The sequence below is a fragment of the Somniosus microcephalus genome, chromosome 5 (genome assembly GCF_052327205.1).
Source record: "Somniosus microcephalus isolate GS21.2 chromosome 5, FLI_Smic_1.0, whole genome shotgun sequence".
NCBI lineage: Eukaryota > Metazoa > Chordata > Chondrichthyes > Squaliformes > Somniosidae > Somniosus > Somniosus microcephalus.
The window spans coordinates 137,457,368-137,472,563 of NC_140991.1; the positions used below are offsets into that span (position 1 = coordinate 137,457,368).

The 15,196-nt window shown below is 43.3% G+C and overlaps 1 protein-coding gene across 1 annotated transcript in view; it reads left to right on the forward strand.

The window, feature by feature from the left end:
• The window catches only part of LOC147117352 (putative acyl-CoA dehydrogenase 6), a 119,470-nt gene that overhangs the window by 13,387 nt on the left and 90,887 nt on the right, over nt 1-15,196 (forward strand). The window lies entirely within an intron of this gene.

Here is a 15,196-nt window from a genome sequence, read left to right on the forward strand (position 1 = left end):
ATATAGATAGAATTGGTTGCTTTAGCTGGGAGTCTGTTCCACATATCTGCTATGCTAAGAAGAAAAATAATAGTTTCTTCTAATAGATGATCCTTGTTTGGGGCTTGTTAATATTGAAGTTGTGTTCTCTAGTTCTGTTCTGACAATAAAAAATACTGGAAAGTACTTACACCATTTTACGTCAGTATTGCAGTCAGTTTTAACTAGAAGCTGTTTTGAAATCTCTTGGTCTTAGACCTTGGATTGGTCAGGAGATGAATCTTCTCAATTACAAAGAACATGGCATTCAATGTGGCGTGGTGGTGGTGAATGAATTGATAGGCTTTGAGTTCGCTTGTGATTTCCCCACACCACAGAACAACTGAAGGAAAGTCCAGAGCAGAAGTTAGTTGTTTGCCTATGGGGAAGGAGGGAAAGTCAAAAGGTAAGTCATTCTGTGGAGCTCTTGAGCACCTCATAGCCTTACAGCAGACAGACAAGTAGGAAGAGGAGACTCCATCCTGAAATGTCATGCACATGCTGCGAATAAATACAAGACAAAAACTGCAGAACATTGTAGTTTGCAGGCAAGTTGCAAGTTATTTTGGTCAGAGAATAGTTGTGAAGAAGGGAAAGGGGAGAGGGATCATGTTTTTCAATTATTAATCTTTCCGAAATCCAAACACTATATTTAAATGATATAAAAGAAAGCTGCATTATTTGCTATTGAAATAGTTGTAGTCCAAAGAATAAAAATAATCTACATTAAGAAAAATATCTCATTCTGTAGTTTTGTTACATATTTATTTATATTGATTTATTATAATAATATAACTGCAAGCTAACAGAAAGCACTGCACTTTCTGATACAGATGCCCAAAATTGAATATTCACACATTACAATGTATATTTTGTCATATTCTGGAACTATAAATGAATGCTAATGTGGTAGTAATTTCTGTGATAAGGACAGAGGGATCATCTATGACTCCTTAAGATTATTAGAATTTTTCACTATCAGTAAATGAACCTGCTGCCTTAGAAACCTGATTTTTTTTCACGACGCTGAGTATGCAAGATCTAAAACTGCACTTCTCTGCAATAATATGTGATTTTGCTGAGATAGCAGCATGTATTTTTCTGCAGTATGTACATCCCTGGTGCTTTGAAATTTGAAAAGCAAACTTTGAAATTCATACTTATAATTTTTGCGATCAGTCAGACAGTGTCACAGTTTCAGATTTTGACCATTTTTTCACAAACGATTTGGAAAAGGGTTACATTTAAATATTAGGATTTTAAAGCAAACTTTATTCTTGCATTTAAAAAAAAGACAAATAAAAGGTAATTAAAATGCTAATTTTCCTTACAGACTTAAAAAAATAGCAATTAATTAGCCTATCTCGGTAGTTAAATTCACATCCAATGTATGGGAGGTTCCTGGCCCTGGATACTTACATAAGAACATAAGAAATAGCTGAAGTAGGCCATAAAGCTTGCAAAAGCACTTATTGCTAAAATGAATGAAATCAAATGATAGCTCTTCCTTTTCGTCAAGTTTTCCAACTAAAATTAATAATGTATTATTTGATTAATAGGATGCACTCAATTTTCATAAGAAACACTCTAAAACCTAAGAACATAAGAAATAGGACCAGGAGTCGGCCATTTGGCCCTTCGAGCCTGCTCCACCATTCAGTAAGATCATGGCTGATCCTCTACCTCATCTCCACTTTCCTGCACTATCCCCATATCCCTTGATTCCCTTAATATCCAAAAATCTATCGATCTATGTCTTAAATATACTCAACGACTGAGCCTCCACAACCCTCTAAGGTAGAGAATTCCAAAGATTCACCACCCTCTGAGTGAAGAAATCTCTCCTCATCTCAGTCAAAAATGGCCGACCCCTTATTCTTAGACTGTGACCCCGGTTCTAGACTCCCTAGCCGGGGGAAACATTCTCCCTGCATCTACCCTGTCAAGCCCTGTAAGAATTTTGTATGTTTCAATGAGATCACCTCTCATTCTTCTAAACTCTAGAGAATATAGGCCTAGTCTACTCAATCTCTCCTCATAGGACAATCCCCCCATCCTAGGAATCAGTTTGGTGAACCTTCGTTGTACTCCCTCTGGGGCGAGTATATCCTTCCTTAGGTAAGGAGATCAAAACTGTACACAATACTCCAGGTGTGGTCTCACCAGGGCCCTATATAATTGCGGTAAGACGTCTTTACTCTTATACTTATTCTCTTGTAATAAAGGCCAACATACCATTTGCTTTCCAAATTGCTTGCTGTACCTGCATGTTAACTTTAAGTGATTCGTGTACAAGGACACCCAGGTCCCTCTGAACACCGACATTTCCCAATCTCTCGCCATTTAAAAAATACTCTGCTTTTCTATTTTTCCTATCAAACTTCACATTTCTCCACGTTATATTCCATTTGCCATGTTCTTGCCCACTCACTTAGCCTGTCTCTATCCCCTTGAAGCCTCTTTGCATCCTCCTCACAACTTACATTCCCATCTAACTTTGTATCATCAGCAAACTTGGATATACAGGACACTTTGGTTTACCCGGAGGTTGTATGTCCGGAAACCTCGATCTACCGGCAGAAATCAGGAGCCGTTTTGTTAGTTTTTTTTTCTTCTCGTGGCTTTGTTTTCAACAGTCGGGCTCTGGAAAGTCTCTCTGAAGCTGTTGCTAAGCTACAGAGACGCTTCCAAGGTACGGGCCGACTGTTTACAAGCTGTTGCTAAGCAACAGTGTTTGTTGTCAGATACGGAGATGAAAACCTCCGTATGCTTCAACATTAACTTTGTATGTCCGGCAGTTTTGATAGATCGGCAACAGCTCGGTCCCGTCGGTGCCGGATATAACAAAGTTTCCTGTATTACATTTGGTCCCCTCATCCAAATCATTGATCCAGATTGTGAATAGCTGAGGCCCAAGCACTGATCCTTGCGGTACCCCACTAGTTACAGCCTGCCAACCCGAAAATGACCCCTTTATTCCTACTCTCTGGTTTTTTGTCCGTTAACCAATCCTCAATCCATGCTAGTATATTCCCCCCAATCCCATGAGCCCTAATTTTGTTTAATAACCTCTCGGTGCCTTCTGAAAATCCAAATACACCACATCCACTGGTTCCCCCTTATCTATTCTGCTAGTTACAACCTCGAAGAATTCTAACAGATTTGTCAAACACGATTTCCTTTTCATAAATCCATGTTGACTCTGCCCAATCCTATTATTGTTTTCTAAGTGCCTTGTTACCACATCCTTAATAATAGATTCTAGCATTTTCCCTACTACTGATGTCAAGCTAACTGGTCTATAGTGCCCTGTTTTCTCTCCCTGCTTTCTAAAATAGTGGGGTTACATCTGCTACCTCCCAATCCGCGGGAACTGTTCTGGAATCAATGGAATTTTGGAAGATGACAACCAATGCATCTACTATCTCTATAACCACCTCTTTTAAAACCCTAGGATGTAGGCCATCAGGTCCAGGGGATTTATCGGCTTTCAGTCCCATTAATTTCTCCAGTACTTTTTTTTTTACAAATACTAACTTCTTTCAGTTCCTCATTGTCGCTAGACCCTTGCTTCTTCACTATTTCCGGGACGTTTTTTGCATCGTCTTCCGTGAAAACAGACACAAAGGGCTCGATTTTAATTCCCGAGGCGGGTTGGAGTCGGGTTGTGTGGTGGGCGGGTTTGGGAGCTGCTTCCGGTGGGAACAGTTGCAGAGTTGCGATTTTTATTAAAGTACCTTGTTAATTTCATGGCGCGCTGGCTGGTCCAATGAGTGGGATCGGGTCGGCTGGCCACCTCAGATGACGTCATAATAGCAGCTGCTTTTAAAGCTGCCTTCCAGCCTGAGCCTTTCCATTGTGGTTTCCTGCACTTCTTTTCAAAGCTATGACTTCTTCCAGAGGCAAGGCAGCTCCTCGGTTTAATGATGAGTCTCTCCAAGTTCTTGTGGATGCTGTGAGAGGCCGCAGGGAGATTCTCTTCCCGCCTGATGGCCGGAGGAAGCCTCCTCAGCAGACCAAGGCAGCCTGGCTGCGCATTGCTCAGGAGGTGAGTGCAAGGTCCATTTATGCACGCTCATGGATCCAATGCCGCAAAAGGTTTAATGATCTTGTGAGAACATCAAAAGTGAGTATCCCATCTCACTTGCCTTCACTCTGCTTCCCTTCTCTTCTCATCACCTGTACTTTGGAAGCCTCCTCCTTTTCTCGAATTCTTTGAGGATGTAACATACAGGGTGGATAAAGGGGAACCAGTGGATGTAGTGTATTTGGACTTCCAAAAGGCATTTGACAAGGTTCCACGCAAAAGATTACTGATCAAGATAAAAAATCACGGAATTGGAGGTAATATACTGGCATAGGTGGAAGATTGGCTATCTAACAGAAAACAAAGAGTTGGGATAAATGGTTCGTTCTCGGGCTGGCAATCAGTAACTAGTGGTATTCCGCAGGGGTCAGTGCTGGGACCCCAACTCTTTACAATCTATATTAACGATTTGGAGGAAGGGACCGAGTGCAACATATCCAAGTTTGCCGACGATACAAAGATGGGAGGGAAAGCAGTGAGTGAGGAGGACATAAAAAACCTGCAGAAGGACATAGACAGGCTAAGTGAGTGGGCAGAGATTTGGCAGATGCAATATAATGTTGGAAAGTGTGAGGTTATGCACTTTGGCAGAAAAAATCAAAGAGCAAGTTATTATCTAAATGGAGAGAAACTGCAAAGTGCTACAGTACAAAGGGATCTGGGGGTCCTGCTGCATGAAACACAAAATGTTAGTATGCAGGTGCAGCAGGTGATCAGGAAGGCCAATGGAATCTTGGCTTTTATTGCAAGGGGGATGGAGTATTAAAACAGGGAAGTCTTGCTGCAGTTATACAGGGTATTGGTGAGGCCACACCTGGAATACTGTGTGCAGTTTTGGTTTCCATATTTAAGAAAAGATATACTTGCTCTCGAGGCGGTTCAGAGAAGGTTCACTGGGTTGATTCCAGACATGAGGGGTTGACGTATGAGGAAAGGTTGAGTAGGTTGGGACTCTACTCACTGGAATTCAGAAGAATGAGAGGCGATCTTATCGAAACACATAAGATTGTGAGGGGGCTTGATCGGGTGGATGTGGTGAGGATGTTTCCACTGATGGGTGAGATTAGAACTAGGGAACATAATCTTAGAATAAGGGGCTGCCCTTTCAAAACTGAGATGAGGAGAAACTTCTTCACTCAGAGGGTAGTAAATCTATGGAATTTGCTACCCCAGAGAGCTGTGGAAGCTGCAACATTAAATAAATTTAAAATGGAGATAGACATTTTCCTAGCAGATAAGGGAATTAGGGTTAAGGGGAGAGGGCAGGGAAGTGGACGTGAGTCTAGATTCAGATCAGCCATGATCCTATTGAATGGCGGAGCAGGCCCGAGGGGCCGTATGGCCTGCTCCTGCTCCTATTTCTTATGTTCTTATGTTCACATCCCACCTTACTCTTACTTCCCTTGCACCATTTCCTATCTGTCTCTGCACTGAATCACTTCAGCATCCTACCTATGCACCCTTTAGACTCACTCTCACTGTCATGCAGTGACAACAACTAACAATGCACAGGGAGCTACCTTCCTGTTGGCACCTTAGCCCATCTTCGACTCACTCAAATCTTCTATGGTAGGGATTAATTACATCACTGTGGCTGAAACACCGCTTGTGTCCCTCCTTGCAGGAAAAGATAGCCCACAGTAAGAGGGAGAGAGCAATGACTGGAGGTGGAACAGCTTCCCTAGCCACATTGACCAGTGCTGACGAGGCAGCAAACGAGATTGTTGGAGGTGGCGAGGACCTGGAAGTGGGCGATGGAGAGATGAGCACACTAGAGGAAGCTGGTGACATAATAGATTTTCATCTCTCTCAGAAAGCAATGCAATATGATGTTCATAGAGAATCGCTTTTTATCATCTGCTCAAAAGGATGTGTCTGCTACATCAATATCAGATGCCTAATTCAAGCCTTTACGCTACCACAGGACCATCGAGTGCCCCCCTCCCCACGATCCAGGACGAAGAGCCAGACATCTCCTCAGAGGAACCTGAAGCCTCTGAGGAAGCAGCATCACCAGGACTCAGCGCACCAACGCACACCTCGGTGGGGCCATCACGAGTTAGAGTAGTGTTGCCACCTGGTCTATCACAGCGCACAAGTGAGCATCAGCAGATGGTGGAGACAGCGACAGCAGTGGAGAGTCCACGGCGGAGGTCGCATCAGTCTCCTAGCTCTGCTGAGCTGCATGCAGACGCTGTGCCTCTGGGGCCATCCAGAAAAAGCGCGGTTCGTGAAATACAGGAACAAGTGCAGGTGTCTCTGGAAGGGTTTGCCTCCATGGTTAGTGTGAGTGTGGAGAGAATGGAGGAGTCCATCTCTAACATCAGCACTGACGTGGAGGCAATGGCGCACAAATGCACTACCATGGATCGGATGGCAACCTCCATGGAAAGGATGGTTACCTCAGTGGAAAGGATGGCTACGGCCATGGAGGAAATAAGTTGCCAGCGTCAGGAAAACATGGTGACTGTTCAGAATAGAATGACATCTCTGGAGGAGCAATGGGCAGCTATTGAGCAGAGAGACCAGAGCTTCATGGATGTCCTTTTGAGGAGGATTGCTAGTGCAGATACGGGTCCTCATGGCTCCCTTGAAGTGCAGCAAGGTGCTCTCCTGTCACTTGCCAGCACTGAGGTGCGGCTGCCCCATAAGAGGGATGTTGTTGGCAGGACAGAAGGAAGTGTGGGCTCCTCTCAAAGCGCTCGCACGATCGTGCCACTATGGAGCCCTCAGTCAGAGACTCACTTTGCAGAGACAACGGAGATGACTGTTTCAGCCCCTGCACAGCCGCAGGAAGATCAGACTGTTGAGCCCTCCCAGGCTCCCAAACCCAGGGGACACCCGCCAAAAACGTCTAAGTAGGCGCAGCATCCTAGTCAGCAAGGTGCCTCTACATCTGCTGAAGCCACAGGGGAAGCACCACGTAGAAGCACGTGTAAGAGAACAATTTAGCACCTGTAGTCACAAGGGGACCCACTTGGGTAATGTTTCTTTTTTTTCTGACTGTTGTTGGTATATTTTGTCATGTATTAAAGATAAATTATGTCAAACAGTTGATTGTGTGGCCTATGTGTTCTGGGAAATGGCAAAAGCGCATTGAGTGCTCAGGGCAACTTACATTTGTAATGCTGATGGTAAAAGTGATAGGAAATAAGAGGGTCTAGCAGAGATGAAGTATGACATTGGACAAGTGCCGCCTGCAATTACAGAGCCATATGGTGGCCACATATGGTCGAAGAGTAAGCTTATGGCAGTGTGCATACCCTGGTTGATGGGCAGCAGTGAACTGGATGGATGCTGCATTTGTAGCAACTGGGCATACAAGGCTCCCTTCGTCCTCCTCCTCCTCCTTTTCCCAGGAAGACGTGGTTAGCCACGTGGCTGCTACTCCCCCGATTATGAGGACCAGGATGAGAGGGCATAAATGTTTCCCATCCCCTTGCTATAGATTTCATTTGAGGTAACAATCTTGCAAGCGCACAGTCAAAGTGGCCTGAAATATTTCCATTCCTGACACACTGCAGATGGGTGGCAGCTTGAACAGTCAGAAGGTCAAAGATGTGCGAAATGTTATCCCATACCTACAACAGCAAAGTTGTTGCATTTGAATGTCAGTCATATTTCAGGGGCGCTTTTAAAGTGCTCCACCAATGCATACAAATCATGTCCTCCAGCAACCCGTCTCCTTGAACCTGTTTCTGACTCGTCGGGAAACAGGAGCCAGAAGCAGGAAAATGGGAAACCACGATGAAAATAGGATTAGCAAGGCACCGGTTGGAGACGGGTCAGTTTGGGAGCAGTTAAACAGACACTCAGGAAAATCGGGTGGGGGCGGGATGGAGGCGAGTTTGGTGTCTGAAGCCATTTTTTCTGATTTTCCCAACAGACCCATCTCCAAACCCGCCTCCTCAGGGCTATTAAAAATCGATCCCAAAGTTATTTGTTTAATTTCATTGCCATTTCCTTATTCCCCATTATAATTTCTCCTGTCTCAGCCTATAAGTGACTCACATTTACTTTTGCTAGTCTTTTCCTTTTTACTTACCTATAGAAGCTTTTACAGTCTGTTTTCATGTCTCTCGCTAGGTTACTCTCACATTCTATTTTCCCTTTCTTTATCAATTTCTTGGTCCTCCTTTGCTGAATTCTAAAATCCTCCCAATCCTCAGGCTTACTACTCTTTTTGCCAACATTATAAGCCTCTTCCTTTGATCTAATACTATCTTTAACTTCTCTTGTTAGCCATGGTTGGACCACTTTTCCTGTGGGGTTTTTGTGCCTTAAAGGAATGTATATTTGTTGTAAATTATGTATTAATTCTTTAAATGCTAGCCATTGCTTGTCTACCATCATACTTTTCACTGTAGTTTCCCAATCTACCTTGGCCAACTCACCCCTCATACCTACGTAGTTTGCTTTATTTAGATTTAAGACTCTAGTTTCGGATTTAACCAAATCGCTTTCAGACTCAATATAAAACTCTATCATATTATTGTCACTCTTCCCTAAAGGCCCCTTTACTACAAGGTTATTAATTAACCCTTTCTCATTGCACAATACTAAATCTAAAATAGCCTGTTCCCTAGTTGGTTCCTCAACATACTGATCTAGAAAACTATCCTGTATACGTTCCATGAATTCATCCTCCACACTATTACTGCAAATTTGGTTTGCCTAGTCTGTATGTAGAGTAAAGTCCCCCATGATTATTGTATTACCCTTGTTACATGCGCCTCTAATTTATACTCTGACCTGCATTACAACTACTGTTTGGGGGCCGATAAACAACTCCCACCAATGTTTTCTGCCCCTTGCTGTTTCTTAGCTCCACCCAAACTGATTCAACATCTTGATTTTTGGAGCTAAGATCCTTTCTCTCTACTGTCTTTATCCTATCCTTTATCCTCCTCCTTTTCCATTGTGCCTATCTCTTCTAAAAGTTAAGTATCCTGGAATATTTAGTTCCCAACCTTGGCCACTTTGCAACCACTTCTCCATAATGGCTATTAGATCAAACCTATTAATTTCTGTCTGCGCTATTAATTTATCTATTTTGTTGCGAATGCTTTGCGCATTCAGATATAGTGCCTTTAGCTTTGATTTTTTTCTATTTTTCCCTGATGTCACCTTAGTCACTGATGCCTTATTACTTTTGTTACTCTCTCTGTCCCTGCCTGACCCACTCTGCTTATTTTTACCCCAAAATCTGCTCTAGAGCCTTGACATTTCTCTTGCTGCTTTTAAATTGACTCTTTCCTGAATCCTCCCACCCCCCCTTCATTAGTTTAAAGCCCTCTCTACTGCCCTAGTTATTCGATTCGCCAGGACACTGGTTCCAGCCTGGTTTAAGTGGAGCCCGTCCCATCGGAACAGCTCCCTCTTACCCCAGTACTGGTGCCAGTGCTCCATGAACTGAAACCCCTTTCTCCCACACCACCCTTTGAGCCATGCATTTAAACCTCTAATCTGTTTGTCCCTAAGCCAATTTGCGTGTGGCTCAGGTAACAATCCAGAGATTATTACCTTTGAGGTTCTGCTTTTTAATTTGGATCCTAGCTCCTCAAATTTCCTCAGCAGAACCTCATTCCTAATTATACCTATGTTGTTGGTTCCTACGTGGACCGCAACAACTCGATCCTCCCCCTCCCACTCCAAGTTCTTCTCCAGCCGCAAGGTGATATCCTTAACCCTGGCACTGGGCAGGCAACACAACCATTGGTGCTCCCTGTTGCAGCTGCAGAGAACAGTATCTATCCCCCTGAATTTACTGTCGCCTACCACTACCACATTCCTTTTTACTTCCCCTACTTGAATGGCCTCCTGTACCACGGTGCTGTGGTCAGTTTGCCCATCCTCCCTGCAGTCCTTGTTCTCATCCATACAGGCAGCAAGTACCTCGTACCTATTGGACAAGGTCAAGGGCTGAGGCTCCTCCATCACTATATCCTGGGTCCCCATATCTTCCTGACTCGCAGTCACACCCTTCTGTCCCTTACCATTGACTAACTCTAAAGTACTGCTTAACCTAAGGGGTGTGACTGCCTTCTGGAACATATTGTCCAGGTAACTCTCCCCTTCCGTGAAGCATCGCAATGTCTGCAGCTCAGACTCCAGCTCAACAACTCTGAGCCGAAGTTCCTCGAGCTGCAGGCACTTACTGCAGATTTGGTTGCTCGGGATCTCGTTGGTCTCCACCAACTCCCTCTTGCTGCAGTTACAACACACCACCTGCCCTGCCATCTCTGTCTAACCTTATTTTATTTATATAAATTAGTTAGTTTGTATTCAAACAATTATTTTTACTTTTAATTAGTTAATTTAGTTTAAGTTATTAATTCAATAAAGTTATAGTAGTTAATACTCTCCCAGTTCTGAATTTAATCCACTTATCTAACCTAGAGAGCAAAAGAGCTGTAATACTCCTCAACCAATCACCTACCTGCTGTCCTGTGACTTTTTGCTTAAGTCGCCAATCAGCTCCCTTTAAGCTGCCGCCGCTCCCGCTCCGGTCCGCGCTGTGTTCTGGGCCTTCTCCGGTGCTCCCTTTAAGCCACTGCCACCGCTCCTGCTTGGGTCCGTGCTGCGTTCTGGACCTTCTCTGGTGCTCCCTTTAATCGTCGCCTCCACTGCCACTGCACCCGCTCAGGTCCGCGGTGGGTACTTTCTGGCATAGACCTTCCCCTTGGGTTGTGAATACAGGTATTTGAAAGCAGAGATACAAATACACACTCAGTCAGGTTTTTAAACAGAAAGCTGTGAATGCAAAGTTTTGCCAGGTTCAGTAGTTTAGAATGCAGAAGGGTAGTGAGAGGTCATTTTGTTTAAGCCAAGCAATACTGATGTAAGTCATAGTGTTTGGCATTCATTATTTTGCATTGCTACACAAAGAATTAAGTGAGTCCAATCATAACTGTTGCTCTGTAGGTTAATTTGCTGTGAAGTAAAGCAGCTCAACTAATTCATACCTGGCCTCACCTGAAAAAGTGAAAAAAAATTGCAAGCCACACTTTAGAGCACGTGCAGAAGACACAAATATCCAATTTAGATCACAGTGGGGAACAATTGTTGCACCCTGGGTTATGCTATCGTATGGTACGATATTGGGTAGTACTGGCACGTGTCGGGCCACATGGCCTGTTTCTGTGCTGTAAATACTTTGTAAGAACATAAGACCATAAAAAATAAGAGCAGGAGTAGGCCATATGGCACCTCGAGCCTGCTCCGCCATTCAATAAGATCATGGCTGATCATCGACTTTCGCGCCCGATCTCAATATCCCTTGATTCCCCAAGAGTCCAAAAATCTATCTATCTCAGCCTTGAATATACTCAAAGACTCAGCATTCACAGCCCTCTGGGGCAGAGAATTCCAAAGATTCACAACCCTCTGAGTGAAGAAATTCCTCCTCATCTCAGTCTTAAATGGCTTACCCCTTATCCTGAGACTATGCCCCCTAGTTCTAGACACTCCAGCCAGAGGAAGCAAACTCTCAGTATCTATCCTGTCAATCCCCTTCAGAATCTTGTATGTTTCAATGAGATCACCTCTCATTCTTCTAAACTCCAGAGAGTATAGGCCCATTCTACACAGTCTCTCATCATAGGACAGCCCTCTCATCTCAGGAATCAATCTAGTGAACCTTCGTTACACCGCCTCCAGGGCAGGTATATCCTTCCTAAGATAAGGAGACCAAAACTGTGCACAGTACTCCAGGTCCTGTACAATTGTAGCAAGACTTCCTTACTCTTATACTCCAAACCCTTGCAATAAAGGCCAACATGCCATTTGCCTTCCTTATTGCTTGCTGTACCTGCATGCTAGCTTTCTGTGTTTCTTGCACGAGGACACCCAAATCTCTCTGAACACCAACATTTGAAAGTTTCTCACCATTTAAAAAATGTTCTGTTTTTCTATTCTTCCTACCAAAGTGAATAACCTCACATTTCCCTACATTATACTCCATCTGCCAGCTTACTGCCCACTCACTTAGTCCATCTATATCCCTTTACAGACTTTTTGTGTTCTCTTCACAGCTTACTGTCCCACCTAGCTTTGTATCATCAGCAAACTTGGATACATTACACTCGGTCCCTTCATCTAGGTCATTAATATAGATTATAAATAGCTGAGACTCCAACACTGATCCTTGCGGCACCCCACTAGTTATAGCCTGCCAACCTGAAAATGATCCGTTTATCCCTACTCTCTGTTTTCTGTCAATTAACCAATCTTCTATCCATGCTACTATATTACCCCCAACCCCATGAGCCCTAATCTTGTGTAATAACATAAGAACATAAGAAATAGGAGCAGGAGTAGGCCCCTCGAGCCTGCTCCACCATTCAATAAGATCATGGCTGATCTGATCCTAACCTCAAATCTACTATCACTCTACATCCCACCCGAACCCATGTGATCTCCTGGGAGAGGCGAAAAACCAGATAAAAACCCAATAAACCTTTTATGTGGTACCTTATCGAATGCCTTTTAGAAATTCAAATATACTACATCCACTGGTTCCCTTTTATCTACCCTGCTAGTTACATCCTCTAATAAATTTGTCAAACACGATTTCCCTTTCATAAAACCATGTTATGATTTTCTAAGTGACTTGATACCACTTCCTTAACAATGGATTCCAGCATTTTCCCAACGACTGATGTCAGGCTAACTGGCCTGTATTTCCCTGTTTTTTCTCTCCCTCCTTTCTTGAATAGCGGTGTTACATTTGCGACCTTCCAATCCGCTGGGACCATTCTGGAATCTAGGGAATTTTGGAAGATCAAAACCAATGCATCCACTATCTCTGCAGCCACCTCTTTTAGAACCCTAGGATGTAGACCGTCAGGTCCAGGGGATTTGTCGGCTTTTAGTCCCATTAGTTTCACTAGTACTCTTTCTCTACTTATATTAATTACGTTAAGTTCCTCACCCTCATTCGACCCTTGGTTCCCCACCATTTTTGGTATGCTTTTAGTGTCTTCTACTGTGAAGACAGGTACAAAATATTTGTTTAATGTTTCTGCCATTTCCTTATTCCCCACAATAATTTCTCCTGTCTCAGCCTCTAAGGGACCAACGTTTACTTTTACTACTCTTTTCCTTTTTACATACTTGTAGAAACTCTTACAATCTGCTTTTATAATTCTTGCTAGTTTTCTCTCATTCTATTTTTTCCCTTTTTATCAATTTTTTGGTCAACCTTTGCTGGTTTCTGAAACTTTCCCAGGCTTACTATTATTCTTTGCAACATTATAAGCTGCTTCTTTCAATCTAATGCTACCCTTAACTTCTTTGGTTAGCCATGGTTGGATCACTTTTCCCATGGAGTTTTTGTTTCTCAATGGAATGTATTTTTGTTGAGAATTATGAAATATTTCTTTAAATGCTAGCCACTGCTTATTTACCGCCATACATTTTAATCTATTTTTCCAACCTACCTTGGCCAACTCGCCCCTCATACCTATGTAATTGGCTTTATTTAAGTTTAAGACTCTAGTTTCAGACTTAGGCAAGTCATTCTCAAAATTATTGTGAAATTCTATCATATTATGATCACTCTGCCACAGAGGATCCTTTACTATGAAATTGCTAATTAATCCTGTCTCATTACACAATACAAGATCTAAAATAGCCTGTTCCATGACATATTGTTCTAGGAAACTGCCCCAAATGCATTCCATGAACCCATCCTCCAGACTAACTTTGCCAATTTGATTTGTCCAGTCTATATGAAGATTAAAGTCCCCCAAGATTATTGCATTACCTTTGTTGCAAGCTCCTCCTATTTCTTGATTAATATTCTGTCCAATGGTATAGCTACTGTTAGGGGGCCTATATATTACACCTACCAGTGTTTTCTGCCCCTTGTTATTCCTTATCTCCACCCATACTGATTCTACTTCCTGATCTTCCGAGCTGAGATCCTTATGTCCTCCTTTATTATCAGGGCTACTCCCCCTCCTTTTCCATTCTGCCTGTCTTTTCGAAACGTCAAGTACCCTGTAATATTTAGTTCCCCACCTTGGCCACCTTGCAACCATGTCTCTGTAATGGCTATTAGATCAAACCCATTTATCTCTATTTGTGCATTCAGATAAAGAGCCTTTAATTAAATTTTTTTACCATTATTCCCTGCTTTGATCTTATTCTCTGCTGCGCTGCTACCATTAAACTCTCTCTCCCTTCCTGTCGCACTCTGCTTACTTTTACCCAAATCACTACACTGCTCTATTGCCTTGACCTTTCTCTTTAGATATCGAATTTCCCCTCACCTGACCCCTCCACCCCCCACTTTTTTTTTAGTTTAAAGCCCCATCTACAGCCCTGGTTATTCGATTCGCCAGGTTGCTGGTCCCAGCCTGGTTTAAGTGGAGCTCATCCCGACGGAACAGCTTCCTCTTTCCCCAGTACTGGTGCCAGTGCCCCATCAATTGAAACCCCTTTTTCCCACACCACTCTTTGAGCCACGCATTTAGCTCTCTGACCTGCTTGACCCTATGCCAATTTGCGCGTGGCTCAGGTAGTAATCCAGAGATTATTACCCTTGTGGTTCTGCTTATTAATTTAGACCCTAGCTCCTCAAACTCCCTCAGCAGAACCTCATTCTTAGTTCTACCTATGTCATCGGTTCCTACATGGACCACGACAACTGGATCGCACCCCCCCCACACTCCAACTACTTCTTCAGCCGCAAGGAAATAACCTTAACCCTGGCACCGGTCAGGCATCACAGCCTTCGGGATTCTCTTTCGCGGTTGCAGGGAACAGTCAAAAGTCATCCATTTTGGTAGGAAAAATAAAAAAGCAAATTATTATTTAAATGGGGAGAGATTACAAAATGCTGAGGTACAGAGGGATCTGGGGGTCCTTGTACATGAATCACAAAATGTTAGCATGCTGGTACAGCAAGTAATTAGGAAGGCAAATGGAATGTTGGCTTTTATTGCCAAGGGAATGGAGTTTAAAAGTAGAGAAGTCGTTGGTGAGACCACACCTGGAGTACTGCGTACAGTTTTGGTCTCCTTAGTTAAGGAAGGATATACTTGCATTGGAGGCAGTTCAGAGAAGGTTCACGAGGTTGATTCCGGA